We start from the raw sequence: 12958 nt of genomic DNA, 5'->3' as shown, positions 1-12958 counted from the left end.
TTCTCTGAAAGAGAAGCAGTCTGTTCCAACACTTCAATTCACTGTGCGAAGTGAATGGAGTGTTGCTTCACTTTCTAAATTATGTCCTTTCAGAGAAAATCACTTTCCTTTGAAAGTGCCTTAAGCAACTTGCAAGCATTAACCAGAAACTCACATGCGTTTCTCTGAAAGAGAAGCAGTCTGTTCCAACACTTCAATTCACTGTGCGAAGTGAATGGAGTGTTGCTTCAGTTTCTAAATGCTGTCCTTTCAGAGAAAATCACTTTCCTTTGAAAGTGCCTTAAGCAACTTGCAAGAATTCACAAGAAACTCACATGCGTTTCTCTGAAAGAGAAGCAGTCTGTTCCAACACTTCAATTCACTGTGCGAAGTGAATGGAGTGTTGCTTCACTATCTAAATGCTGTCCTTTCAGAGAAAATCACTTTCCTTTGAAAGTGCCTTAATCTACTTGCAAGCATTCGCAAGAAACACAAATGCATTTCTATGAAAGAGAAGCAGTCTGTTCCAACACTTCAATTCATTGCGAGAAGGGAATGGAGTGTTGCTTTACTTTCTAAATGCTGTCCTTTCATAGAAAATCACTTTCCTTTGAAAGAGCCTCAAGCTACTTACAAGCATTCAACAGAAACTCACATGCATTTCTCTGAAAGAGAAGCAGTCTGTTCCAACACTTCAATTCACTGTACAAAGTGAATTGAGTGTTGCTTCACTTTCTAATTGCTGTCCTTTCAGAAAAAATCACTTTCCTTTGAAAGTGCCTTAAGTTACTTGCAAGCATTCACAAGAAACACTAATGCGTTTCTATGAAAGAGAAGCACTCTGTTCCAACACTTCAATTCACTGCACGAAGGGAATGGAGTGTTGCTTCACTTTCTAAATGCTGTCCTTTCAGAGAAAATCACTTTCCTTTGAAAGTGCCTTAAGCTACTTACAAGCATTCACCAGAAACTCACATGCGTTTCTCTGAAAGAGAAGCAGTCTGTTCCAATACTTCAATTCACTCTGCGAAGTGAATGGAGTGTTGCTTCACTTTCTAAATGCTGTCCTTTCAGAGAAAATCACTTTCCTTTGAAAGTGCCTTAAGCTACTTACAAGCATTCAACTTAAACTCACATGAATTTCTCTGAAAGAGAAGCAGTCTGTTCCAACACTTCAATTCACTGTGCGAAGTGAATGGAGTGTTGCTTCACTTTCTAAATGCTGTCCTTTCAGAGAAAATCACTTTCCTTTGAAAGTGCCTTAAGCTACTTACAAGCATTCACCAGAAACTCACATGCGTTTCTCTGAAAGAGAGGCAGTCTGTTCCAACACTTCAATTCACTGTGCGAAGTGAATGGAGTGTTGCTTCACTTTCTAAATGCTGTCCTTTCAGAGAAAATCACTTTCCTTTGAAAGTGCCTTAAGCTACTTGCAAGCATTAGGAAGAAACTCACATGCTTTTCTCTGAAAGAGAAGCAGACTGTTCCAACACTTCAATTCACTGTGCGAAGTGAATGGAGTGTTGCTTCACTTTCTAAATGCTGTCCTTTCAGAGAAAATCACTTTCCTTTGAAAGTGCCTTAAGTTACTTGCAAGCATTAGGAAGAAACTCACATGCGTTTCTCTGAAAGAGAAGCAGTCTGTTCCAACACTTCAATTCACTGTGTGAAGTGAATGGAGTGTTGCCTCACTTTCTAAATGCTGTCCTTTCAGAGAAAATCACTTTCCTTTGAAAGTGCCTTAAGTTACTTGCAAGCATTAGGAAGAAACTCACATGCGTTTCTCTGAAAGAGAAGCAGTCTGTTCCAACACTTCAATTCACTGTGTGAAGTGAATGGAGTGTTGCCTCACTTTCTAAATGCTGTCCTTTCAGAGAAAATCACTTTCCTTTGAAAGTGCCTTAAGCTACTTACAAGCATTCACCAGAAACTCACATGCGTTTCTCTGAAAGAGAAGCAGTCTGTTCCAACAGTTCAATTCAATGTGCGAAGTGAATGGAGTGTTGCTGCACTTTCTAAATGCTGTCCTTTCAGAGAAAATCACTTTCCTTTGAAAGTGCCTTAAGCTACTTACAAGCATTCCACAGAAACTCACATGCATTTCTCTGAAAGAGAAGCAGTCTGTTCCAACACTTCAATTCAGTGTGCGAAGTGAATGGAGTGTTGCTTCACTTTCTAAATTATGTCCTTTCAGAGAAAATCACTTTCCTTTGAAAGTGCCTTAAGCAACTTGCAAGCATTCACAAGAAACACTAATGCGTTTATATGAAAGAGAAGCACTCTGTTCCAACACTTCAATTCACTGCACGAAGGCAATGGAGTGTTGCTTCACTTTCTAAATGCTGTCCTTTCAGAGAAAATCACTGTCCTTTGAAAGTGCCTTAAGCTAATTACAAGCATTCACCAGAAACTCACATGCGTTTCACTGAAAGAGAAGCAGTCGGTTCCAACACTTCAATTCACTGTGCGAAGTGAATGGAGTGTTGCTTCACTTTCTAAATGCTGTCCTTTCAGAGAAAATCACTTTCCTTTGAAAGTGCCTTAAGCTACTTGCAAGCATTAGGAAGAAACTCACATGTGTTTCTCTGAAAGAGAAGCAGTCTGTTCCAACACTTCAATTCACTGTGCGAAGTGAATGGAGTGTTGCTTCACTTTCTAAATGCTGTCCTTTCAGAGAAAAACGCTTTTCTTTGAAAGTGCCTTAAACTACTTTCAAGCATTCACAAAAAACTCACATGCGTTTCTCTGAAAGAGAAGCAGTCTGTTCCAACACTTCAATTCACAGTGCGAAGTGAATGGAGTGTTGCTTCAGTTTCTAAAAGCTGTCCTTTCAGAGAAAATTACTTTCCATTGAAAGTGCCTTAAGCAACTTGCAAGAATTCACAAGAAACACTAATGCGTTTCTCTGAAAGAGAAGCAGTCTGTTCCAACACTTCAATTCAATGTGCGAAGTGAATGGAGTGTTGCTGCACTTTCTAAATGCTCTCCTTTCAGAGAAAATCACTCTCCTTTGAAAGTGTCTTAAGCAATTTGCAAGCATTCACAAGAAACACTAATGCGTTTCTATGAAAGAGAAGCACTCTGTTCCAACACTTCAATTCACTGCACGAAGGGAATGGAGTGTTGCTTCACTTTCTAAATGCTGTCCTTTCAGAGAAAATCACTTTCCTTTGAAAGTGCCTTAAGCTACTTACAAGCATTCACCAGAAACTCACATGCGTTTCTCTGAAAGAGAAGCAGTCTGTTCCAACAATTTAATTCACTGTGCGAAGTGAATGGAGTGTTGCATCACTTTCTAAATTCTGTCCTTTCAGAGAAAATCACTTTCCTTTGAAAGTGCCTTAAACTACTTTCAAGCATTCACAAAAAACTCACATGCATTTCTCTTAAAGAGAAGCAGTCTGTTCCAACACTTCAGTTCACTGTGCGAAGTGAATGGAGTGTTGCTTCAGTTTCTAAATGCTGTCCTTTCAGAGAAAATCACTTTCCTTTGAAAGTGCCTTAAGCGACTTGCAATAATTCACAAGAAACTCACATGCGTTTCTCTGAAAGAGAAGCAGTCTGTTCCAACACTTCAATTCACTGTGCGAAGTAAATGGAGTGTTGCTTCACTTTCTAAATGCTGTCCTTTCAGAGAAAATCACTTTCCTTTGAAAGTGACTTAAGCTACTTACAAGCATTCACCAGAAACTCACATGCGTTTCTCTGAAAGAGAAGCAGTCTGTTCCAACACTTCAATTCACTGTGCGAAGTGAATGGAGTGTTGCTTCACTTTCTAAATTATGTCCTTTCAGAGAAAATCACTTTCCTTTGAAAGTGCCTTAAGCAACTTGCAAGCATTAACCAGAAACTCACATGCGTTTCTCTGAAAGAGAAGCAGTCTGTTCCAACACTTCAATTCACTGTGCGAAGTGAATGGAGTGTTGCTTCAGTTTCTAAATGCTGTCCTTTCAGAGAAAATCACTTTCCTTTGAAAGTGCCTTAAGCAACTTGCAAGAATTCACAAGAAACTCACATGCGTTTCTCTGAAAGAGAAGCAGTCTGTTCCAACACTTCAATTCACTGTGCGAAGTGAATGGAGTGTTGCTTCACTATCTAAATGCTGTCCTTTCAGAGAAAATCACTTTCCTTTGAAAGTGCCTTAATCTACTTGCAAGCATTCGCAAGAAACACAAATGCATTTCTATGAAAGAGAAGCAGTCTGTTCCAACACTTCAATTCATTGCGAGAAGGGAATGGAGTGTTGCTTTACTTTCTAAATGCTGTCCTTTCATAGAAAATCACTTTCCTTTGAAAGAGCCTCAAGCTACTTACAAGCATTCAACAGAAACTCACATGCATTTCTCTGAAAGAGAAGCAGTCTGTTCCAACACTTCAATTCACTGTACAAAGTGAATTGAGTGTTGCTTCACTTTCTAATTGCTGTCCTTTCAGAAAAAATCACTTTCCTTTGAAAGTGACTTAAGTTACTTGCAAGCATTCACAAGAAACACTAATGCGTTTCTATGAAAGAGAAGCACTCTGTTCCAACACTTCAATTCACTGCACGAAGGGAATGGAGTGTTGCTTCACTTTCTAAATGCTGTCCTTTCAGAGAAAATCACTTTCCTTTGAAAGTGCCTTAAGCTACTTACAAGCATTCACCAGAAACTCACATGCGTTTCTCTGAAAGAGAAGCAGTCTGTTCCAATACTTCAATTCACTCTGCGAAGTGAATGGAGTGTTGCTTCACTTTCTAAATGCTGTCCTTTCAGAGAAAATCACTTTCCTTTGAAAGTGCCTTAAGCTACTTACAAGCATTCAACTTAAACTCACATGAATTTCTCTGAAAGAGAAGCAGTCTGTTCCAACACTTCAATTCACTGTGCGAAGTGAATGGAGTGTTGCTTCACTTTCTAAATGCTGTCCTTTCAGAGAAAATCACTTTCCTTTGAAAGTGCCTTAAGCTACTTACAAGCATTCACCAGAAACTCACATGCGTTTCTCTGAAAGAGAGGCAGTCTGTTCCAACACTTCAATTCACTGTGCGAAGTGAATGGAGTGTTGCTTCACTTTCTAAATGCTGTCCTTTCAGAGAAAATCACTTTCCTTTGAAAGTGCCTTAAGCTACTTGCAAGCATTAGGAAGAAACTCACATGCTTTTCTCTGAAAGAGAAGCAGACTGTTCCAACACTTCAATTCACTGTGCGAAGTGAATGGAGTGTTGCTTCACTTTCTAAATGCTGTCCTTTCAGAGAAAATCACTTTCCTTTGAAAGTGCCTTAAGCTACTTGCAAGCATTAGGAAGAAACTCACATGCGTTTCTCTGAAAGAGAAGCAGTCTGTTCCAACACTTCAATTCACTGTGTGAAGTGAATGGAGTGTTGCCTCACTTTCTAAATGCTGTCCTTTCAGAGAATATCACTTTCCTTTGAAAGTGCCTTAAGCAACTTGCAAGCATTAGGAAGAAACTCACATGCGTTTCTCTGAAAGAGAAGCAGTCTGTTCCAACACTTCAATTCAGTGTGCGAAGTGAATGGAGTGTTGCTTCACTTTCTAAATTATGTCCTTTCAGAGAAAATCACTTTCCTTTTAAAGTGCCTTAAGCAACTTGCAAGCATTCACAAGAAACACTAATGCGTTTATATGAAAGAGAAGCACTCTGTTCCAACACTTCAATTCACTGCACGAAGGGAATGGAGTGTTGCTTCACTTTCTAAATGCTGTCCTTTCAGAGAAAATCACTGTCCTTTGAAAGTGCCTTAAGCTACTTACAAGCATTCACCAGAAACTCACATGCGTTTCACTGAAAGAGAAGCAGTCGGTTCCAACACTTCAATTCACTGTGCGAAGTGAATGGAGTGTTGCTTCACTTTCTAAATGCTGTCCTTTCAGAGAAAATCACTTTCCTTTGAAAGTGCCTTAAGCTACTTGCAAGCATTAGGAAGAAACTCACATGTGTTTCTCTGAAAGAGAAGCAGTCTGTTCCAACACTTCAATTCACTGTGCGAAGTGAATGGAGTGTTGCTTCACTTTCTAAATGCTGTACTTTCAGAGAAAAACGCTTTTCTTTGAAAGTGCCTTAAACTACTTTCAAGCATTCACAAAAAACTCACATGCGTTTCTCTGAAAGAGAAGCAGTCTGTTCCAACACTTCAATTCACAGTGCGAAGTGAATGGAGTGTTGCTTCAGTTTCTAAAAGCTGTCCTTTCAGAGAAAATTACTTTCCATTGAAAGTGCCTTAAGCAACTTGCAAGAATTCACAAGAAACTCACATGCGTTTCTTTGAAAGAGAAGCAGTCTGTTCCAATACTTCAATTCACTCTGCGAAGTGAATGGAGTGTTGCTTCACTCTCTAAATGCTGTCCTTTCAGAGAAAATCACTTTCCTTTGAAAGTGCCTTAAGCTACTTACAAGCATTCAACTTAAACTCACATGAATTTCTCTGAAAGAGAAGCAGTCTGTTCCAACACTTCAATTCACTGTGCGAAGTGAATGGAGTGTTGCTTCACTTTCTAAATGCTGTCCTTTCAGAGAAAATCACTTTCCTTTGAAAGTGCCTTAAGCTACTTACAAGCATTCACCAGAAACTCACATGCGTTTCTCTGAAAGAGAGGCAGTCTGTTCCAACACTTCAATTCACTGTGCGAAGTGAATGGAGTGTTGCTTCACTTTCTAAATGCTGTCCTTTCAGAGAAAATCACTTTCCTTTGAAAGTGCCTTAAGCTACTTGCAAGCATTAGGAAGAAACTCACATGCGTTTCTCTGAAAGAGAAGCAGTCTGTTCCAACACTTCAATTCACTGTGCGAAGTGAATGGAGTGTTGCTTCACTTTCTAAATGCTGTCCTTTCAGAGAAAATCACTTTCCTTTGAAAGTGCCTTAAGTTACTTGCAAGCATTAGGAAGAAACTCACATGCGTTTCTCTGAAAGAGAAGCAGTCTGTTCCAACACTTCAAATCACTGTGTGAAGTGAATGGAGTGTTGCCTCACTTTCTAAATGCTGTCCTTTCAGAGAAAATCACTTTCCTTTGAAAGTGCCTTAAGCTACTTACAAGCATTCACCAGAAACTCACATGCGTTTCTCTGAAAGAGAAGCAGTCTGTTCCAACAGTTCAATTCAATGTGCGAAGTGAATGGAGTGTTGCTGCACTTTCTAAATGCTGTCCTTTCAGAGAAAATCACTTTCCTTTGAAAGTGCCTTAAGCTACTTACAAGCATTCCACAGAAACTCACATGCATTTCTCTGAAAGAGAAGCAGTCTGTTCCAATACTTCAATTCAGTGTGCGAAGTGAATGGAGTGTTGCTTCAGTTTCTAAAAGCTGTCCTTTCAGAGAAAATTACTTTCCATTGAAAGTGCCTTAAGCAACTTGCAAGAATTCACAAGAAACTCACATGCGTTTCTCTGAAAGAGAAGCAGTCTGTTCCAACACTTCAATTCACTGTGCGAAGTGAATGGAGTGTTGCTTCACTATCTAAATGCTGTCCTTTCAGAGAAAATCACTTTCCTTTGAAAGTGCCTTAAGCTACTTGCAAGCATTCCCAAGAAACACTAATGCGTTTCTATGAAAGAGAAGCAGTCTGTTCCAACACTTCAATTCATTGCCCGAAGGGAATGGAGTGTTGCTTTACTTTCTAAATGCTGTCCTTTCATAGAAAATCACTTTCCTTTGAAAGAGCCTTAAGCTACTTACAAGCATTCAACCGAAACTCACATGCATTTCTCTGAAAGAGAAGAAGTCTGTTCCAACACTTCAATTCACTGTACAAAGTGAATTGAGTGTTGCTTCACTTTCTAAATGCTGTCCTTTCAGAAAAAATCACTTTCCTTTGAAAGTGCCTTAAGCAACTTGCAAGCATTCACAAGAAACACTAATGCGTTTCTATGAAAGAGAAGCACTCTGTTCCAACACTTCAATTCACTGCACGAAGGGAATGGAGTGTTGTTTCACTTTCTAAATGCTGTCCTTTCAGAGAAAATCACTTTCCTTTGAAAGTGCCTTAAGCTACTTACAAGCATTAGGAAGAAACTCACATGCGTTTCTCTGAAAGAGAAGCAGTCTGTTCCAACACTTCAATTCACTGTGCGAAGTGAATGGAGTGTTCCTTCAGTTTCTAAATGCTGTCCTTTCAGAGAAAATCACTTTCCTTTGAAAGTGCCTTAAGCGACTTGCAATAATTCACAAGAAACTCACATGCGTTTCTCTGAAAGAGAAGCAGTCTGTTCCAACACTTCAATTCACTGTGCGAAGTGAATGGAGTGTTGCTTCACTTTCTAAATGCTGTCCTTTCAGAGAAAATCACTTTCCTTTGAAAGTGCCTTAAGCTACTTACAAGCATTCACCAGAAACTCACATGCGTTTCTCTGAAAGGGAAGCAGTCTGTTCCAACACTTCAATTCACTGTGCGAAGTGAATGGAGTGTTGCTTCACTTTCTAAATGCTGTCCTTTCAGAGAAAATCACTTTCCTTTGAAAATGCCTTAAGCTACTTACAAGCATTCACCAGAAACTCACATGCGTTTCTTTGAAAGAGAAGCAGTCTGTTCCAATACTTCAATTCACTCTGCGAAGTGAATGGAGTGTTGCTTCACTTTCTAAATGCTGTCCTTTCAGAGAAAATCACTTTCCTTTGAAAGTGCCTTAAGCTACTTACAAGCATTCAACTTAAACTCACATGAATTTCTCTGAAAGAGAAGCAGTCTGTTCCAACACTTCAATTCACTGTGCGAAGTGAATGGAGTGTTGCTTCACTTTCTAAATGCTGTCCTCTCAGAGAAAATCACTTTCCTTTGAAAGTGCCTTAAGCTACTTACAAGCATTCACCAGAAACTCACATGCGTTTCTCTGAAAGAGAGGCAGTCTGTTCCAACACTTCAATTCACTGTGCGAAGTGAATGGAGTGTTGCTTCACTTTCTAAATGCTGTCCTTTCAGAGAAAATCACTTTCCTTTGAAAGTGCCTTAAGCTACTTACAAGCATTCACCAGAAACTCACATGCGTTTCTCTGAAAGAGAAGCAGTCTGTTCCAACAGTTCAATTCAATGTGCGAAGTGAATGGAGTGTTGCTGCACTTTCTAAATGCTGTCCTTTCAGAGAAAATCACTTTCCTTTGAAAGTGCCTTAAGCTACTTACAAGCATTCCACAGAAACTCACATGCATTTCTCTGAAAGAGAAGCAGTCTGTTCCAACACTTCAATTCAGTGTGCGAAGTGAATGGAGTGTTGCTTCACTTTCTAAATTATGTTCTTTCAGAGAAAATCACTTTCCTTTGAAAGTGCCTTAAGCAACTTGCAAGCATTCACAAGAAACACTAATGCGTTTATATGAAAGAGAAGCACTCTGTTCCAACACTTCAATTCACTGCACGAAGGCAATGGAGTGTTGCTTCACTTTCTAAATGCTGTCCTTTCAGAGAAAATCACTGTCCTTTGAAAGTGCCTCAAGCTACTTACAAGCATTCACCAGAAACTCACATGCGTTTCACTGAAAGAGAAGCAGTCGGTTCCAACACTTCAATTCACTGTGCGAAGTGAATGGAGTGTTGCTTCACTTTCTAAATGCTGTCCTTTCAGAGAAAATCACTTTCCTTTGAAAGTGCCTTAAGCTACTTGCAAGCATTAGGAAGAAACTCACATGTGTTTCTCTGAAAGAGAAGCAGTCTGTTCCAACACTTCAATTCACTGTGCGAAGTGAATGGAGTGTTGCTTCACTTTCTAAATGCTGTCCTTTCAGAGAAAAACGCTTTTCTTTGAAAGTGCCTTAAACTGCTTTCAAGCATTCACAAAAAACTCACATGCGTTTCTCTGAAAGAGAAGCAGTCTGTTCCAACACTTCAATTCACAGTGCGAAGTGAATGGAGTGTTGCTTCAGTTTCTAAAAGCTGTCCTTTCAGAGAAAATCACTTTCCATTGAAAGTGCCTTAAGCAACTTGCAAGAATTCACAAGAAACTCACATGCGTTTCTCTGAAAGAGAAGCAGTCTGTTCCAACACTTCAATTCACTGTGCGAAGTGAATGGAGTGTTGCTTCACTACCTAAATGCTGTCCTTTCAGAGAAAATCATTTTCCTTTGAAAGTGCCTTAAGCTACTTGCAAGCATTCCCAAGAAACACTAATGCGTTTCTATGAAAGAGAAGCAGTCTGTTCCAACACTTCAATTCATTGCCCGAAGGGAATGGAGTGTTGCTTTACTTTCTAAATGCTGTCCTTCCATAGAAAATCACTTTCCTTTGAAAGAGCCTTAAGCTACTTACAAGCATTCAACAGAAACTCACATGCATTTCTCTGAAAGAAAAGAAGTCTGTTGCAACACTTCAATTCACTGTACAAAGTGAATTGAGTGTTGCTTCACTTTCTAAATGCTGTCCTTTCAAAAAAAATCACTTTCCTTTGAAAGTGCCTTAAGCAACTTGCAAGCATTCACAAGAAACACTAATGCGTTTCTATGAAAGAGAAGCACTCTGTTCCAACACTTCAATTCACTGCACGAAGGGAATGGAGTGTTGCTTCACTTTCTAAATGCTGTCCTTTCAGAGAAAATCACTTTCCTTTGAAAGTGCCTTAAGCTACTTACAAGCATTAGGAAGAAACTCACATGCGTTTCTCTGAAAGAGAAGCAGTCTGTTCCAATACTTCAATTCACTCTGCGAAGTGAATGGAGTGTTCCTTCAGTTTCTAAATGCTGTCCTTTCAGAGAAAATCACTTTCCTTTGAAAGTGCCTTAAGCGACTTGCAATAATTCACAAGAAACTCACATGCGTTTCTCTGAAAGAGAAGCAGTCTGTTCCAACACTTCAATTCACTGTGCAAAGTGAATGGAGTGTTGCTTCACTTTCTAAATGCTGTCCTTTCAGAGAAAATCACTTTCCTTTGAAAATGCCTTAAGCTACTTACAAGCATTCACCAGAAACTCACATGCGTTTCTCTGAAAGAGAAGCAGTCTGTTCCAACACTTCAATTCACTGTGCGAAGTGAATGGAGTGTTGCTTCACTTTCTAAATGCTGTCCTTTCAGAGAAAATCACTTTCCTTTGAAAATGCCTTAAGCTACTTACAAGCATTCACCAGAAACTCACATGCGTTTCTCTGAAAGAGAAGCAGTCTGTTCCAGTACTTCAATTCACTCTGCGAAGTGAATGGAGTGTTGCTTCACTTTCTAAATGCTGTCCTTTCAGAGAAAATCACTTTCCTTTGAAAGTGCCTTAAGCTACTTACAAGCATTCAACTTAAACTCACATGAATTTCTCTGAAAGAGAAGCAGTCTGTTCCAACACTTCAATTCACTGTGCGAAGTGAATGGAGTGTTGCTTCACTTTCTAAATGATGTCCTTTCAGAGAAAATCACTTTCCTTTGAAAGTGCCTTAAGCTACTTACAAGCATTCACCAGAAACTCACATGCGTTTCTCTGAAAGAGAGGCAGTCTGTTCCAACACTTCAATTCACTGTGCGAAGTGAATGGAGTGTTGCTTCACTTTCTAAATGCTGTCCTTTCAGAGAAAATCACTTTCCTTTGAAAGTACCTTAAGCTACTTGCAAGCATTAGGAAGAAACTCACATGCGTTTCTCTGAAAGAGAAGCAGTCTGTTCCAACAATTCAATTCACTGTGCGAAGTGAATGGAGTGTTGCTTCACTTTCTAAATGCTGTCCTTTCAGAGAAAATCACTTTCCTTTGAAAGTGCCTTAAGTTACTTGCAAGCATTAGGAAGAAACTCACATGCGTTTCTCTGAAAGAGAAGCAGTCTGTTCCAACACTTCAATTCACTGTGTGAAGTGAATGGAGTGTTGCCTCACTTTCTAAATGCTGTCCTTTCAGAGAAAATCACTTTCCTTTGAAAGTGCCTTAAGCTACTTACAAGCATTCACCAGAAACTCACATGCGTTTCTCTGAAAGAGAAGCAGTCTGTTCCAACAGTTCAATTCAATGTGCGAAGTGAATGGAGTGTTGCTGCACTTTCTAAATGCTGTCCTTTCAGAGAAAATCACTTTCCTTTGAAAGTGCCTTAAGCTACTTACAAGCATTCCACAGAAACTCACATGCATTTCTCTGAAAGAGAAGCAGTCTGTTTCAACACTTCAATTCAGTGTGCGAAGTGAATGGAGTGTTGCTTCACTTTCTAAATAATGTCCTTTCAGAGAAAATCACTTTCCTTTGAAAGTGCCTTAAGCAACTTGCAAGCATTCACAAGAAACACTAATGCGTTTATATGAAAGAGAAGCACTCTGTTCCAACACTTCAATTCACTGCACGAAGGCAATGGAGTGTTGCTTCACTTTCTAAATGCTGTCCTTTCAGAGAAAATCACTGTCCTTTGAAAGTACCTTAAGCTACTTACAAGCATTCACCAGAAACTCACATGCGTTTCACTGAAAGAGAAGCAGTCGGTTCCAACACTTCAATTCACTGTGCGAAGTGAATGGAGTGTTGCTTCACTTTCTAAATGCTGTCCTTTCAGAGAAAATCACTTTCCTTTGAAAGTGCCTTAAGCTACTTGCAAGCATTAGGAAGAAACTCACATGTGTTTCTCTGAAAGAGAAGCAGTCTGTTCCAACACTTCAATTCACTGTGCGAAGTGAATGGAGTGTTGCTTCACTTTCTAAATGCTGTCCTTTCAGAGAAAAACGCTTTTCTTTGAAAGTGCCTTAAACTGCTTTCAAGCATTCACAAAAAACTCACATGCGTTTCTCTGAAAGAGAAGCAGTCTGTTCCAACACTTCAATTCACAGTGCGAAGTGAATGGAGTGTTGCTTCAGTTTCTAAAAGCTGTCCTTTCAGAGAAAATCACTTTCCATTGAAAGTGCCTTAAGCAACTTGCAAGAATTCACAAGAAACTCACATGCGTTTCTCTGAAAGAGAAGCAGTCTGTTCCAACACTTCAATTCACTGTGCGAAGTGAATGGAGTGTTGCTTCACTACCTAAATGCTGTCCTTTCAGAGAAAATCATTTTCCTTTGAAAGTGCCTTAAGCTACTTGCAAGCATTCCCAAGAAACACTAATGC

Source organism: Myodes glareolus, chromosome 18 (assembly GCF_982192425.1).
Source record: "Myodes glareolus chromosome 18, mMyoGla1.1, whole genome shotgun sequence".
NCBI classification, from domain to species: Eukaryota; Metazoa; Chordata; class Mammalia; order Rodentia; family Cricetidae; genus Myodes; species Myodes glareolus.
The sequence above is the reverse complement of the archived record's forward strand: the minus strand, read 5'-3'. Positions refer to the sequence as shown.